Raw genomic sequence first — 14,617 nt, 5'->3', positions numbered from 1 at the left:
GACTTCTTATACGTTCGTTTATATGAGATAATAAATTTTTTAGTCAAAATTGTAGCATAACCTATTATTACTGCACTCGCTGACCGATGCTACTTTTTTTTTTTAATAATTAAAGAATAAATATATGAGATTATATCGCTAATCAAATTCTTAAAATGCAAGAATTAATGACCTTTTTTGCCACAATTGTTGTTGTAATAAACAATGGAAACCACATTAACTTTTCACTTCACTTCATAAACAGATGACAAAAACAGTTCGCGTGTAGGTTGTGTGCTGCCGCTGTCTCTCTTCTACTCGGACGCATCGGCCGACGGAGTGGAAGAGAGATAGATGCGTCACAAGCCGATCGTGCATCTCTATCGCTTGTTCCGCGCTCTCGCTTGCACGCTCGGCTCAGGCGGAACGTGACAATGAGTCATGTTTTTCGTGCGTGCAGCCGGCGTTCATCGATTTACAAGACGTTTATCACGTCAAAAAACCTCTGTATGTAGACGGTCTACTACTGTATGGCGATGGTCTTTCACTGCCTGGAGATTGTCTACCGCCCAGTTAAAAATAACCTTCACGACACGTGACAACATCAAATGCTTCAGGTGATTTCGTACGCGGTCTTGATCACTTGCACCGGATATGAGAGAGATACGGGGAGAGAGAGTGAGAAGGGGTGAGAGGGAGAGGGTGAGGTAGGGAGAGAGAGTGATACGGGAGAGAGAGGGAGTGGGAGAGAGATACGGGGAGAGAGAGAAGGGGGTAGAGGGAGAGGGAGAGAGAGAGTGTGAGAGTTACAAGGAGAGGGAGAGGGAGAGGGAGAGGGAGAGAGAGGGGAGAGAGAGGGGAGAGAGAGAGAGGGAGAAAGAGTGAGAGATACGGGGAGAGAGAAGGGATGATGGATAGGGAGAGGGAGTGAGATATGGGGAGAGAGAGGGAGTGGGAGAGAGAGTTACGGGGTGAGAGAGAAGGGTTTTAGGGAGAGGGAGAGAGAGAGGGAGTGGGAGAGAGATACGGGGAGAGAGAAGGGGAGACGCAGAGAGGGAGTGGGAGAGGGAGAATGAGATACGGGGAGAGAGAGAGAACTGGGTAGAGGGAGAGGGAGAGAGAGTGAGTGATACGGTGAGAGAGAGTAGGGGGAAAGGGAGTGTGAGAGTGAGAGAAAGCCGCCGTGAAGGTAGTAGCTCGGAGCGGGAATTAATCAGCCCAGCCACCGGGGACAAAGGCTTAACTGCGTGTCGCCCAGGGGGGAAGGGGCATGCCCCGATCGGGACCAACCAAACAAAGAGAAGGATGGCGGTGGGCGTGGTCCCTCGCCAGCCCCAAATTAGGGCTTTTCTCTCCCCTTCCCTTCCCTTCCCATTCCCAACCTTCCACATTACCGTTCGGCTTGATTGCATCTCCCTGCGGGTGAAAAGGGGTTTGCCACATGCAACGAGGATAGCGCTTGTGCTTACTCCAATCGTGTAAAGGTGCGATGGGAAAAGACAAAAATTGAGTTGTTTTTTTTTTGAGGGGGGGGGGTGAAATTGAGGGGGGGGATGTGGAATTACTGACTTTGAAGTTTGTTGGTCAAGTTGGTATCTACATTTTCTTGTCTCAAAATACTATGTGATGGCTACTACACCTGTAAATTCATTCCGAAAGCTTTCTTTCAATAATTGTTGTTGAGAGTCACACATTTGTTAAAACAAGATGTTTACTTGAAGTTTGTTGTCAAGGTCTAAAATGCCACGAAACTGTAGGATATGTTACTTAAATAAAAAAAATAAAAAAGTTGTGAAATTGCAATAAACCTCGGGAGTTCATTCTGACACGCTATTTTGGTTCTAAAATTTCCCTACATGAATATTTTTATTTTTTTATTTTTTCCTGTAAATCTAACGCATTAACTTTCTCAAATCTAATGTATCAACTGAAATTTTCTCCACATATATTTACTATATATTATGTTCGTTTCATGGCTCGAAAGAAAAACTTTACTACTGTTCTGCTCATAACCTAACGTCACGAACCCGCAAACATTGCTAAACAAAATATTTAAAAAAAAAAGTACCAATCATAAAGAAGATAAGTCTATAAAGCGAGTTTATATTGCATTGTCGTCCAGTTCTGAGCTAAGTTGAAGTGGGGCTCCGTTTCTACCTCGAAGCAATTTTTTCGTAGTTCGTTTTATTTATTGAAGAAAAATGGTTGTCTGTAAAGTCGGTTTACGGACGATAGTTTAACGTGACAACGTCATAACAAAACATTGATTGAAATGATAGTTTAGTTAAAGTACTAAATTTAAAAGCTACTTTTGAAAAGCCCGCCTTAACCTATTTAATATAATAGTAGATTCATAGGCCAATCGAGTGGAAGAGAGATAGATGCAGCGCAAGCGTAACTTAGCGTAACGGGACACAGCGTAACGGGACACATCGTAGCGGGACACATCGTAACGGGACAATGCGCGTAACGGGACCCTTTTTCTTGTGTGCAGCCGGTGTTCATCGATTTATTAGACGTTGTCACGTCAAAAAACTTTTTTGCTTAGGGGGCTGATATTTTCGAGAGTTACGAAAATTCCGATCGCACGAGGGGAATAGTCTGGTACGTGGTTTAGGGAACCGGTTTTGCGTCAGCGGCGACGCCACTCCAACGCATGCGCCAGCGGTCGAATGGGAAGACAGTCAAATGGGGAAGGGGGATAGGTACGTAGCGGAGCATGCTGTATGCTAGTTGTAACGGCCGGAAGCATAGACGGCAGGGGAGAGGTATGTATGACGCGGCAGTGATGCTACGGAATTATCGTAAGGCTGCTTTTGTTTGTCTACTCCTGTTTTTTTAACGGCTGACGATTGACGCTACGATATATTTTTATTTAATTTAAAGTATCTACAATGTATTTATTTTGTGTGAAGAAGAGTTATTGATGTTCAGTTAACTTTATTAGTATCATTAAGTTTTATGTGAATGGTGTTATTGAAAATGTAAATAATTTATCTCTCTCTATACCTAATAAGCAAGAGTTTTACTTCTGTTGCACGTGGACTTCGTGATCACTTTTTGACGTGACAACGTCTAATAAATCGATGAACGCTGGCTGCACGCACGAAAAATGGTCCCACTACGGATGTGTTTACGCATGCGTGGCATCTGTCTGGTATGTTGCGGACGGTACAGAGAACTCGGCCGGCACGTGGCGGCGTACTTCTCAGGTTTCACCCCGCCATGCTGCAGGGATAGGCGGGTCGCGCCGGTTGGATCACACCTGCGCATGTCGCCACACACGGCTTGGGGCAGACGACAACATAGCGGGGTTCGAGGTTATTGTTGTGCACCGATCCACGGTAGTATATTCGCAAGGAAATGGCGTTCTTACAAGTACGTATTATTTTAATTACTAGTGTAAATCAGTATATTGAAACAGTGTTGTATGAGTATTGTTTTAGCTGCGTAAATAAATATTTATAGCTGGTATGATACTTTTCACAATTTAGTTTGACATTGGTAATTATTTGTCATGTGTTATTATTTGATCAACTAAATCACACACAGTATTATAGTTATGAGCCCACGAGCGTGTAAATATTTCGAGTCCAACAGAGAATATGCTAGTTAAAAGAAATTAAAACAAATATCGTGCGTAGAATATTATTATTTTATTAAAACATCTGAAACAATTGTTTCCAAAATGGCCTCGTGGCCGTGTGGTTAATATCGCTGACTACCAATTCAAAGGTTGACGGATCGAATACCGGCCGCTACAATACTTTCATTTTTGTACTTGTAAAAATAAATACGGCACGCGCGACACTACAAAAGTAATAAATATATTTGAATTAATGAATGCAAATAAAAGTAAATTTATCAATTAAATTGTAGATTTAATTTCACTCCTTTATATCCATACAAAATAGTGATAATTCAATAAAAATGGTTCAATTTTATTCATAAAAGTATGCTGAGGTAGATTTTATCATACAAAAGATAGAAAAATTAAAAAAAATATTCCTCAAAGAATATAATATTTATAATGCCTAAATGGTTTGGTTGCAAAAACCTATTACGGCTCAGTCTCAGGCCGAATATATGATATTTCCTTTTCTTCTGGATCAATCATTTCATCAATGTTTTGTTATGACGTAGTCACGTTAAACTATCGTCCGTAAACCGACTTTACAGACAACCAATTTTTTTTTTAGCTTTATTAACTGCTTTAGAACTTTGGAAAATCATTTATTGTTTTAAAATAATGTTTCTAATCTCCCTTATCGAATTTAAATGTAAATAATTCGATATCATTATGTATGAACCATTTGTGACTTAAGCCACCCTTTTACGCAACGAGCTCAGATGTAGGGTTTGTGGAGGAAGGGATAAGAGGGGTGAGATTCGTCGGTCGTGATGGAGTTAGGCCAACTTCGGAAGGCAAGTCATCATTCGCCCGCGCGAAGTGAGCGGTCGCGATGGACGGACGAAGTTCGCCCTTACGGGCTCAAAGCGAGAATCAAGTCCTGCTCCTAATTAAAAAATAATTTATGCGGGTCACAGTCCTGACCACAGAGAAGACCGTGACCTGTTAGCCTCGGTAGACGGACGGGGTTACAACTCTCTCGTCAGAAACTCAGCGGAGATCTCTTGAGGTCGCATTAATTTGAAGGTGGACTCTCAATGTTTCCGTCTCATACGATCGTCCGTCTCCCGTACGTACGTCAATCATGTGGCATGCAGCCAATCAGATGGCCCGGAAAATTCCATCCATCCATATGTCCGTCCGTCAAAAAACCTCACTGGACTTTATAACTTTCGACGGACGGACCTCAAAAATGACCGACAGTCATTGTCTTTACTTCAAATACTAAGGAACTAAAAATTAAAAAAAGAACCTTTTGAAAGATTCGATAATCGAGTAAAAATATTCGAAGGATTCGATAATCGAATAAAAAATATTCGAAGGATTCGATAATCGAGTAAAAAATATTCGAAGGATTCGATAATCGAGTAAAAAATATTCGAAGGATTCGATAATCGAGTAAAAAATATTCGAAGGATTCGATAATCGAGTAAAAATATTCGAAGGATTCGATAATCGAGTAAAAATATTCGAAGGATTCGATAATCAAGTAAAAATATTCGAAGGAATTTTTTTTAGAGTAAATAAAGCAAATTAAAAAAAAATAACACTGATAACCTCTGAAGTTTAGTAGTTTCAATTTTTTCTTCATACCTATCCAGTTACAATAGTCCCAATAAATTTTACTTTTGAGTATTTTTTTAAATTTTTCTTGTACATTAGTTTGTTTTGGATCCTTGAGACCTAAACTCGAATTCAAGGAGTATACTCGAACTATCCTTTGGGATTCAAATTAGAGATTCAGATTCATTGTTTATCTGTTAAGCTACTACTGTATTATGATTCTAACTTGCTTATGAACCCGCTGAAATTAAGTTTGATATTTCGGATGAAAAATTGTTTGAGACTCCAAAGTAATTAATAATGCACGGTAACTCGAAAATATAATTAAATAAATATTTTAGATTTCGTTTTATCAATTACAAGTGCTTTCGCGTACATGATGGTTAAAATGGTAAACATTAAAAAGATAAGTTTCCTCAAAAATTTAAACCTTCTAGTCAGTTGGCATCATCCCAGTGGAAAAATATTATGACGGACGTACTTATCATTATGAATCACTTGGCTTGTGTACGGTCAGACGTAACGGTTCATTGTGAAACCAGCTTTGGTCGTATCTGTCCGGCAGCTATTAACTATATTGCTTCTGTAGTTTTTAGTTTTGTCGAATGATTAATATTGAATTAATGTTTGACTATGTTTAGTTGTTAATAAAACGTTGAATATCTTTAACAAGTTATTAATTGATTTTAAGAATGTTAAATATAAATTAATATTTGAAAGCTTGCATAAACTGATACTTCGTAATAAAGTTGTTTACATTGTTGATGCCTTGGAACTATTTCGTTAAAGGATATAATTAGTTCAACTTTAAAATTTTGGTTTTCCCAATTCCCTGAAAATTTCTTTGTTTTCAATATTTTGGGAAAACATAAATATTTTTATATTGATAGTTAATAAACTAGAATAAAAAGTTTTTAACATAAATATACATAAAAACTGTTAATTAAAGAATGTCAACCATTTTATATGAGTTATCAGTAAATGCTAGGATTAAAATATAAATTAACTTTTAACATTTTTAAAACCTTTAAAAAAGATTAACCTAAATCTTTATAATGAATAATACTGTTAACTATGATTAAATTAAAAATTAACGCTCACAGTAGTTGCTTTAACTTTTATCTACGTTTCTGGTGATTATTTCATTAGGTTGTCGCTTGAATTGAATATATTAGTTATTATTTTGGTAATTTTTTTTACTTCAAATTTGATTCTTTTGTTTATTTGCTGGTTTATTTTTAACAATACTTAAATTTTTAAGGACGATTAGCAAAGTAAACTAAAATCTAAAGGTATTCTTGAACTTGTTTCTAAATTTAATTTGTAAATTTATGTCAGTAGGTTGGTACTATTTTACGTCAAAATGTTTTCTTGCTTTGTTTAGATAATAAGTAAGTACTGACCTACTATTAAAAAGGAACTCAGCACGGTATCATTTCGGGGTTAACTACTAGTTAATTAAAATCAAATTAAGAACAATATCATTAATACATAAAATTTTAAAAAAATTAATAACTACCCCGTCAAGCTTGCTTTCCTGCAAGAGAGCTATAGTAAAAATAAATACAGAAATAATATCAGAGCAAAGCGACGCCAAAAATTAAAATGTGAACGAGTCTTTCAGTACTCGCTAGTGAAGTGTGATGTCTAGCCTCGGTAACGAGCAAATGCATGTGATTTTATGTTGCAAATACACATATAATACAAAACTCGGACACGAAATGTAATGTGGAATTCTTTGAAATAATGCCGAGCGTGATAAATAAAACGCAAATTGTGTTTTCAACTACACTTCTTAACTTGAAACTCACGTAGTAACACCCACCTCTAGAATTTGCTGCCGGAGCAGTTACGTCGATATCGAATAAATGTTTGACGTCACAACGTCTAATAAATCGATAAACGCCGGCTGCACGCACGAAAAAGTTTCCCGTTACGCACATTGTTCCGTTACGCTGTGACCCGTTACGCTCATTGTTCCGTTACGCTCATTGTACGCTTGCGCCGCACCGACAGAAATGAAAACTTAAAAATTTGTTTATAAATGTGTAATATGAAATAATTTCTACGTCAAATCCACGTAAGAAAATGAATCTGATTACTAGTCTAATTTCAAGTATTTATTCTTTTATTATTAAAAAAACGTAGCATCTGTCGGCAAGTGCAGTAATAATAGGTTATGTTAGATATTTGATTACAGTTTATTTATATGAAAACTTGTTCATAATAATATTTAAACTTTATAGCTAAACGCCAGTTTTTAAAATTAATTACAAGTCATCTACACGTGAACTGTTTCGTCGACTGTTTATAAATTGAAGTGAAAAGTTAATGTGGTTTTCATTGCTTATTACAACAATAATTTCGGCAATAAATGTTAATTATTCTTGCATTTTAAAAATCTGATTACTAGTATGATTTCAAGTATTTATTCTTTTATTATTAAAATAAAAAAATGATTCCATTTTAATCATAAAAGTATGCACTCATTTCATCAATGCTTTGTTTTGATGTTGTCACGTTAAACTATCGTCCGTAAACCGACTCTACAGACAACCAATTTTTTTAATAGCAAACCGAAATTTTTAACTATATAATGAAACGGCTCATATAAAAGCGAAAATGACTTGGAAAAAAAATACTAAACCCCGGCTTTGGACCAGAATTTCGACAAAGAATTTTTATTGAAATATTGCCTATATTGTTAAAATCCATTTAAAAAGTTAGAAATATGTTTCCCTTAGCCTTTGTAAATTTTAGTTCACTCCATTGGCCATAGATGGCAGCACCGTTGTTGCTTCACAAATTCGGCGCGTGTGATCGCATTATAACTATATGGAACGTCGTTGGACTACTATTATCTAAATAAAGTTTAGTGAGTCAAAATACATTTTTTCTTTTCTTGACATCAGGCAGAACATTATCAATCAGTAGAGACTTGAAAAATTCGCGAGTTCAATGACCTCCAGGATAGATTCACACGATTCTCTGCCTACTTGGGCAAACGGCGCCCGTTCATTGGATACTGAATTATGAGTCGTCTCAAGTGGGTAACTTGTGGTTGGATACCTCTTTGATTGATTGTCTACAATTGGCCAAGAGTCCTACATATTAACAGTGAACCAATAGCAGAACAGCACAAAGGTATAATTATTTGAATTTTAGCATATCACGAAATGAACAAGCGAATTTTTCCGGTCTCTATCAATCAGCTTACTGATGAAGTATCTGCATACGTACCTTTAAAATATAACTTGTGTTCGGACTGTGTTTATAGCAAACAATAACCATTTGAAGACAAAGTAAAGAAGTGCGCATTCAAGACATCGCTCGCTTGCTTCAATTTACACTTCTGACGATGTGAAGCAGTCTGTTAAACACAGTACTTACTCTGTCGGAAATAAAAAAGAATATGTAGGAAAAAAGATCTGGCTGGTCTCTGTCTTCAGTAAAACCGATCGGAGATAAGAATTAGTCAGTTCAAGCCAATGCATGATTAAATGTTTATAAGATTGCTAACTTTCTAAAGTGTTCTATTATTAGAATATAAAGTATGTAAAAATATTATTTTAATTTTTTTTTAAATTGTCACTTTTATCTTACATTCATGATATATTAAAATTAACTTTTTTTTAATTGCATTGTGTTCCGTGTCTTGCATGTGGCTACAGCACACAAAAAAAAAATACTGTCAAACCCAATTTTACTTATTTTGTTAGGTTTGTATGTTGTTTCAGACTAGACTGTCCCATGGGGCACGTTCGGCGTGGTTAATTGGACGTTTCCATTTGGACGTGCGTTCTGGGACAATAGCTATTGATGCACACGTATTCGACACGAGCACTCAGTCAGTTAGTTGTGTGTTTCAGTTATACGGGCCTTTGGGAATTATTCTACTTTGTTTGGGAGATTGTGTGTGTGTGTGTGTGAGAGAGATATATATATATATATATATAAGTGGGACTAATAATAAGAGAAGAATGAATTATGCAGTCATGAAAGGAGATTACAATTCTTCATCGGTTGTGGATAGTTGGTGATTAAATAGGTTAAAGCAACGATTTTTTTTGTATTCGGATCAGTCTGTTCGAAAAGGACATTACCTAAAAATAAATATGTCAGGAGATTAAAAAAAAAGAGGTATTTTATCGGAGACGTGGCTGTTTCAAATTGAACTGTGATATGGCTGACCGCATATTGGAGCGAAGCGAAAGCGACATAGAAATGGTACTTACAGAAGGAAAATGATTTGGCGTCACTAGAAAAAAATGGCCAGTTCTGGCAGCATTCTGCTCTTTTATCCGCGATCCAAAGATCTTTCCCCGATAATGATCCTCGGATCAGTTCTCTAAACGTCGCGCCAACTTCATCATGGGTAGAGACCGGAAAAATTCGCTCGTTCATTTCGTGATATGCTAATATTCAAATAATTATACCGTTGTGCTGATTCTGCTATTGGTTCACTGTTAATATGTAGGACTCGTTCACTGTTAATATGTAGGACTCTTGGCCAATTAGAGACAATCAATCAAAGAGGTATCCACAAGTTACCCACTTGGGACGCCTCATAATTCAGTACCCAATGAACGGGCGCCGTTTGCCCAAGTAGGCAGAGGATCGTGGAATCTATCCTGGAGGTCTTGAACTCGCGAATTTTTCCAGTCTCTAATCATGGGACTACACGATTTTCGCAACCGCGTGGAAGAAATGTTTAGTGTTTTTTTTTCTATTAGTGTACTTGAACGTTAAGAAGACACTGCGAACTTTCGTGACGCGATAAGCAAATGTTTGATGCGGTTCGCGCACAAGATCGCGAAACATACAGCCGCTGCCTTTTCTCTGTTTATTTCCAACTAGCAGAGATCCGAAATGTGACCCGCGTTGAATTCTAATTATATTAGATGGACATACCTATTACCCTATACACTTTCACAAAAAAAAACTGTCTATTTAACAGATTTAATTTTTGTGACTATTGGTTTAGAGATTCTATGCACACGATGTTAGCCGTCGTTTTATATTCTGGTAGCAATGTACATCGGTTTTTCTGGAGTTAGAACTTGCGATATATATAAAAAAAGAACATATAGTTTTGTGCCCACGGGAGAAACACTCTCTTCGTAAATAAATCCCAAGAGAAGATAATGTTTGTCCTCGTGACGTATTAATGGTCAGCGCAATTGAAGGTTTTTTTTACGGGTAACTGGAGCAGTTCGAAACACATCGGCCAGTTCGTGGGGAATACTGCAATCCTCTGGATGTGTGTGAAATTGGTCAGACACGGTTCAGTTGCCTTTAAAAGTCGTTTATTTGGCAGCCTTGTGCCATTGCACGTATTAGCGGGGAGTAATTTTAGAAACTGAATGGTGATTCCTAGGGCCATGAAAATTTCGCGAAAAGATCCTGAGAGTAGCTGGAAGTTAAAACACTGTAGCATCGTCTGTGTTTCGTGATTGGGCGAGTTACTTTGAGGTGCATGCCGATAGTTAACAACAACCAATCACACTAATTCAGTGTGGAAGCAAACCCGTCCTTGGTGGCTCGTGCAAACAGGGCAACGACTTCTCTCGCAGACGGCCGCCAATCACAAGGAAGAAACCGCTGGTGTGGGTATACCTTGTTGCAGTCTAATAGGCGTTCAGATTTTTTTGCGAAAATTTCCTGCCCCTAGTGATTCCTTTTTCGTGAGTCGGATAGGTGTCTAGTTAGAGCATTGGCGGGTGTTTGAAGGAAATGCGTGGCTTGGAGCGGCAGTGGTGGGAGGTTTAGAAACATCCTGTTACGGGTTGCGGCTCTTCTTTGTGGAAAAGGGGTTGTAGGGGTAAAATGGCTAGCACCCCCTCGGTGCTACCCCAGTTGCTCAGGGAACCACTTAGAAACACACAACTTAGAACAGTCATAACTAAGAGATCTCGAAAAAATCCACGTAACTTAGAACTGTCATTAGTTAGAACTATCATAACTTAGAAACACAACGCATAATCACACAACTTAGAAACATTGTAAGTTAGAAAATCATAACTTATAACTATCGCAACTTAGAACTGTCATAACCTATAAACACGCAACTTAGAAACACGCAACGCCGAACCACATAACTTAGATCTATCATTACTTAGAAACACACAACTTATAACAGAAGATTCTATCTTGTGTGTTTCTAAGTTATGTGTTTCTAAGTTGTGCGTGTCTAAGTTATGTGTTTCTCAGTTGTGTGTTTCTAAATTTCTGTGGTTCTAAGTTGTGTGTTTCTAAGTTGTGAAAGCACCACAGCTGCTTAGACTATTTGGACAAACGAGTGGAAAGTCAGGAGTCGGGGTGCTCTCTCAGCTAGGCGGGCGCATTAAGGACCTGCTTAGTAGAAGGAAAAAAAAAACCAACCTTTTTATCAATTATCAAACGTGGTGGAATTGTGATATTATGTTTGAAAGATTTGTGCAATGGTAGTGCATGACTCGATGTAAGCTTTTGAACATACGCCATTGCTAAGCACATGTATGTCTGTAGAAGAAAACTACAAAAAAAAAAAAAAAAAAGACAAAATACGCAAATCAAGCAAAACAAATACTGTTGTCAACAGGACATATACACCACACAATATTCCATAACAGGGATATGGTCAACAAACAAAGAAAAACAAAGGAAAATGGACTAAGAGAACGAAAAAAAAAAACACAAATGATTAATTGAACCTCAAAAAAAATTCAGCACAACAGTTGAAACGGGACAAAAACACGACAAAACTAAAAGACGAAACAAACACAATAGTTTTTCAATTGTGACGTTATTTGAAATAATTTGCAGAAAAAAAAACTGTTAGAAGCAAAAAAAAAAAAACAATCAAGGATGCTACACTTTAAAGATTGGTGCCACGTTCCAAAGCTTAATTCATGGAACCGCTCTAGAGCAGGTCACTACGTACGGGCGCACGAATCCATTAACGAGTAGCCCACAGCGCATACAGCGGTCCGCTTTGATGCCGCCGACTGCGCTGATTATTCCCACTCAACTGCTGTGCACGTGCGAATTCCTATCCTCCCCCCCCCCCCACCCCACAACCCCACCACTTATTAAACACCACGTGGGGACAGCTCTAATGCATCGCGTTCCCCCATTTCCCCTTCACACTGTTTTTTTTTTACATTCACGCGAATTCGTGCATCAACGTGAAACTAACTAGAGACCGGAAAAATTCGCGGGTTCATTTCGAGATATGCGAAAAATTCAAATAATTATACCGTTGTGCTGTTTCTTCTATTGGTTCACTGTTAATATGTAGGACTATTGGCCAATTAGAGATAATCAATCAAAGAGGTATCCAACCACAAGTTACCCACTTGAGACGCCTCATAATTCAGTACCCAATGAACGGGCGCCGTTTGCCCAAGTAGGCGGAGGATCGTGGAATCTATTCTGGAGGTCATTGAACTCGCGAATTTTTCCAGTCTCTAAAAATATCTGTATCGCTGCAAATTTGTGTTCACAGTACGGAATCTTACCCGGGCAGCTATGCTACAATCGTTAAAAAAAAAGAAGTGTTTTTTGGTCCGTTCCCTGAATAGCATAATGAAACTAAATAAATTCCAAGTTATGCTTGAATGACGCCGATTAATTAAATATTATAAAGTCCGCTATTTTTCATCAGAAAATCCTGTACGTTTATGTTTGGTTGTTTGCGTAGACTAATGACAAAATAAATAGGCTATTTTGATTATATACATTTTTTTTAAATTCATTAAAATTGATTTGAATTTAACTGAATTAAATAAATTCAATTGAAATTTAAAATAAGCTTTTCGGGAAACAACTGAGACGGTATAAAGAATGAGGACAAATGTTCCTAGAGAAACCAAAACAAATAAGACGAAAGGAAATATCTAACGTAGAATTTTAAATTTAAAAGCTAATGATAAACCTAAAATTCCTGGTATACCGTAATTGGGGTTAGAATATATGTTCTTCCATTATAATTATTTTCATTGGTATTATTTTGAAGATAACAATATGCTAACTCAACATTGATTAATTATTTTAATTCGTCTTTCAAATGCAGACTCAAGTTTATATATCTTTACTGTCCTTCGATTTTATTTTAAAAAAAGAGATCAACATGTAAAAAAAATATTAATTTTGTATTTGTTTGAAATGGAACTGTCCAATGTCAGTCATGTGTGTTGGTTTGTTAAGTCAGTTGGCAAATACACGAGTTCGTGCTCCCACGAAATAACTGTTATTGTTTCCAGAGACCGCTTTTGAGCTCTGCGTGACGGGAGAGAGAGCGAATACGTAACAAGTCGTCTGCATGGGTAAGGGCTCGCATGCTGCGCGCTCATTGGTCGCAACCTAATAAACAACGTCCCTTTACAAATCCCGCCGCGCAACGCGGGAGAGAACCACTGGAGACTTGATTTCAATGTCAAAGCGAAAATTTTCGGGGGGGGGGGGGGAATCAGCTCCATCAGATTTGAAACTCCGTAGTTTGGTCGGGAGATGGCCACTACGTTATTTTTTTTTTTGGGGGGGGGGGGGGACAGAGTGCTAGCCACAGGCTGTGCAGACTCGTGAGTGGTTCGCTGGACCAATCAGCAGCAGTAGCTGAAAAAATGAGAGTATAGATAGAGACCGGAAAAATTCGCGGGTTCATTTCGTGATATGCTAATACATATTCAAATAATTATACCGTTGTGCTGCTTCTGCTATTGGTTCACTGTTAATATGTAGGACTCTTGGCCAATTAAGAGACAATCAATCAAAGAGGTATCCAACCACAAGTTACCCACTTGAGACGCCTCATAATTCAGTACCCAATGAACGGGCGCCGTTTGACCAAGTAGGCAGAGGATCGTGGAGTCTATCCTGGAGGTCATTGAACTCGCGAATTTTTCCAGTCTCTAAGTTTGGAATAAAAAGGTTTTGGAAAACGAGGAGGAACGGGTGAGACAATTCCCATCTTGAAAAATAGGGGAGAGCGTACCATCACGCATTAAAATAGGTAACAGAAAGGAGGGCGTACCATAATTATCGCAGAGTACCATAATTTTTAATACTACAATAATTAAGTTTTAACATTGAATTCCATAAAACATACCGTGATCAACCAAATTTCCTGGCATACGATAATATGTAGCTACCATAATGATCGTGTCCGCTCAAAAACCCCAAGAAAAAAACACGGGAAAAAAAGAATATTGGCATTATTTTAACACGTAAATATAACCACTCTGGCACATACAAATTCAAGTATAATATAAATAATGTGAAGGCGGTATTCAAAGACGTTAGGGTGAGATAGCGAATAAGCACTGACTTGTTGGGATACAATTAAAACCTGACTCCCGGGCCGTATTCCAGAACGTCTCCAAACCGAATCCCAGTAAAGAAACAAATTGGCAACAGTTTCAATAAACGGCGCCCTGTTTTCAACGTACGTATTCTAGCGGACGT

General features: G+C 37.8%; 1 protein-coding gene across 1 annotated transcript in view; it reads right to left on the bottom strand.

Moving 5' to 3' along the window:
* LOC134541063 (neuronal growth regulator 1-like) overlaps positions 1-14,617 on the bottom strand; it is a 381,016-nt gene that overhangs the window by 40,031 nt on the left and 326,368 nt on the right. The gene's annotated exons all lie outside the window — the stretch shown is intronic.

The sequence above is a fragment of the Bacillus rossius genome, chromosome 18 (assembly GCF_032445375.1).
Source record: "Bacillus rossius redtenbacheri isolate Brsri chromosome 18, Brsri_v3, whole genome shotgun sequence".
NCBI lineage: Eukaryota > Metazoa > Arthropoda > Insecta > Phasmatodea > Bacillidae > Bacillus > Bacillus rossius.
Note: the sequence above shows the minus strand (reverse complement) of the source record. Positions and strands in the feature narration are given on the sequence as shown.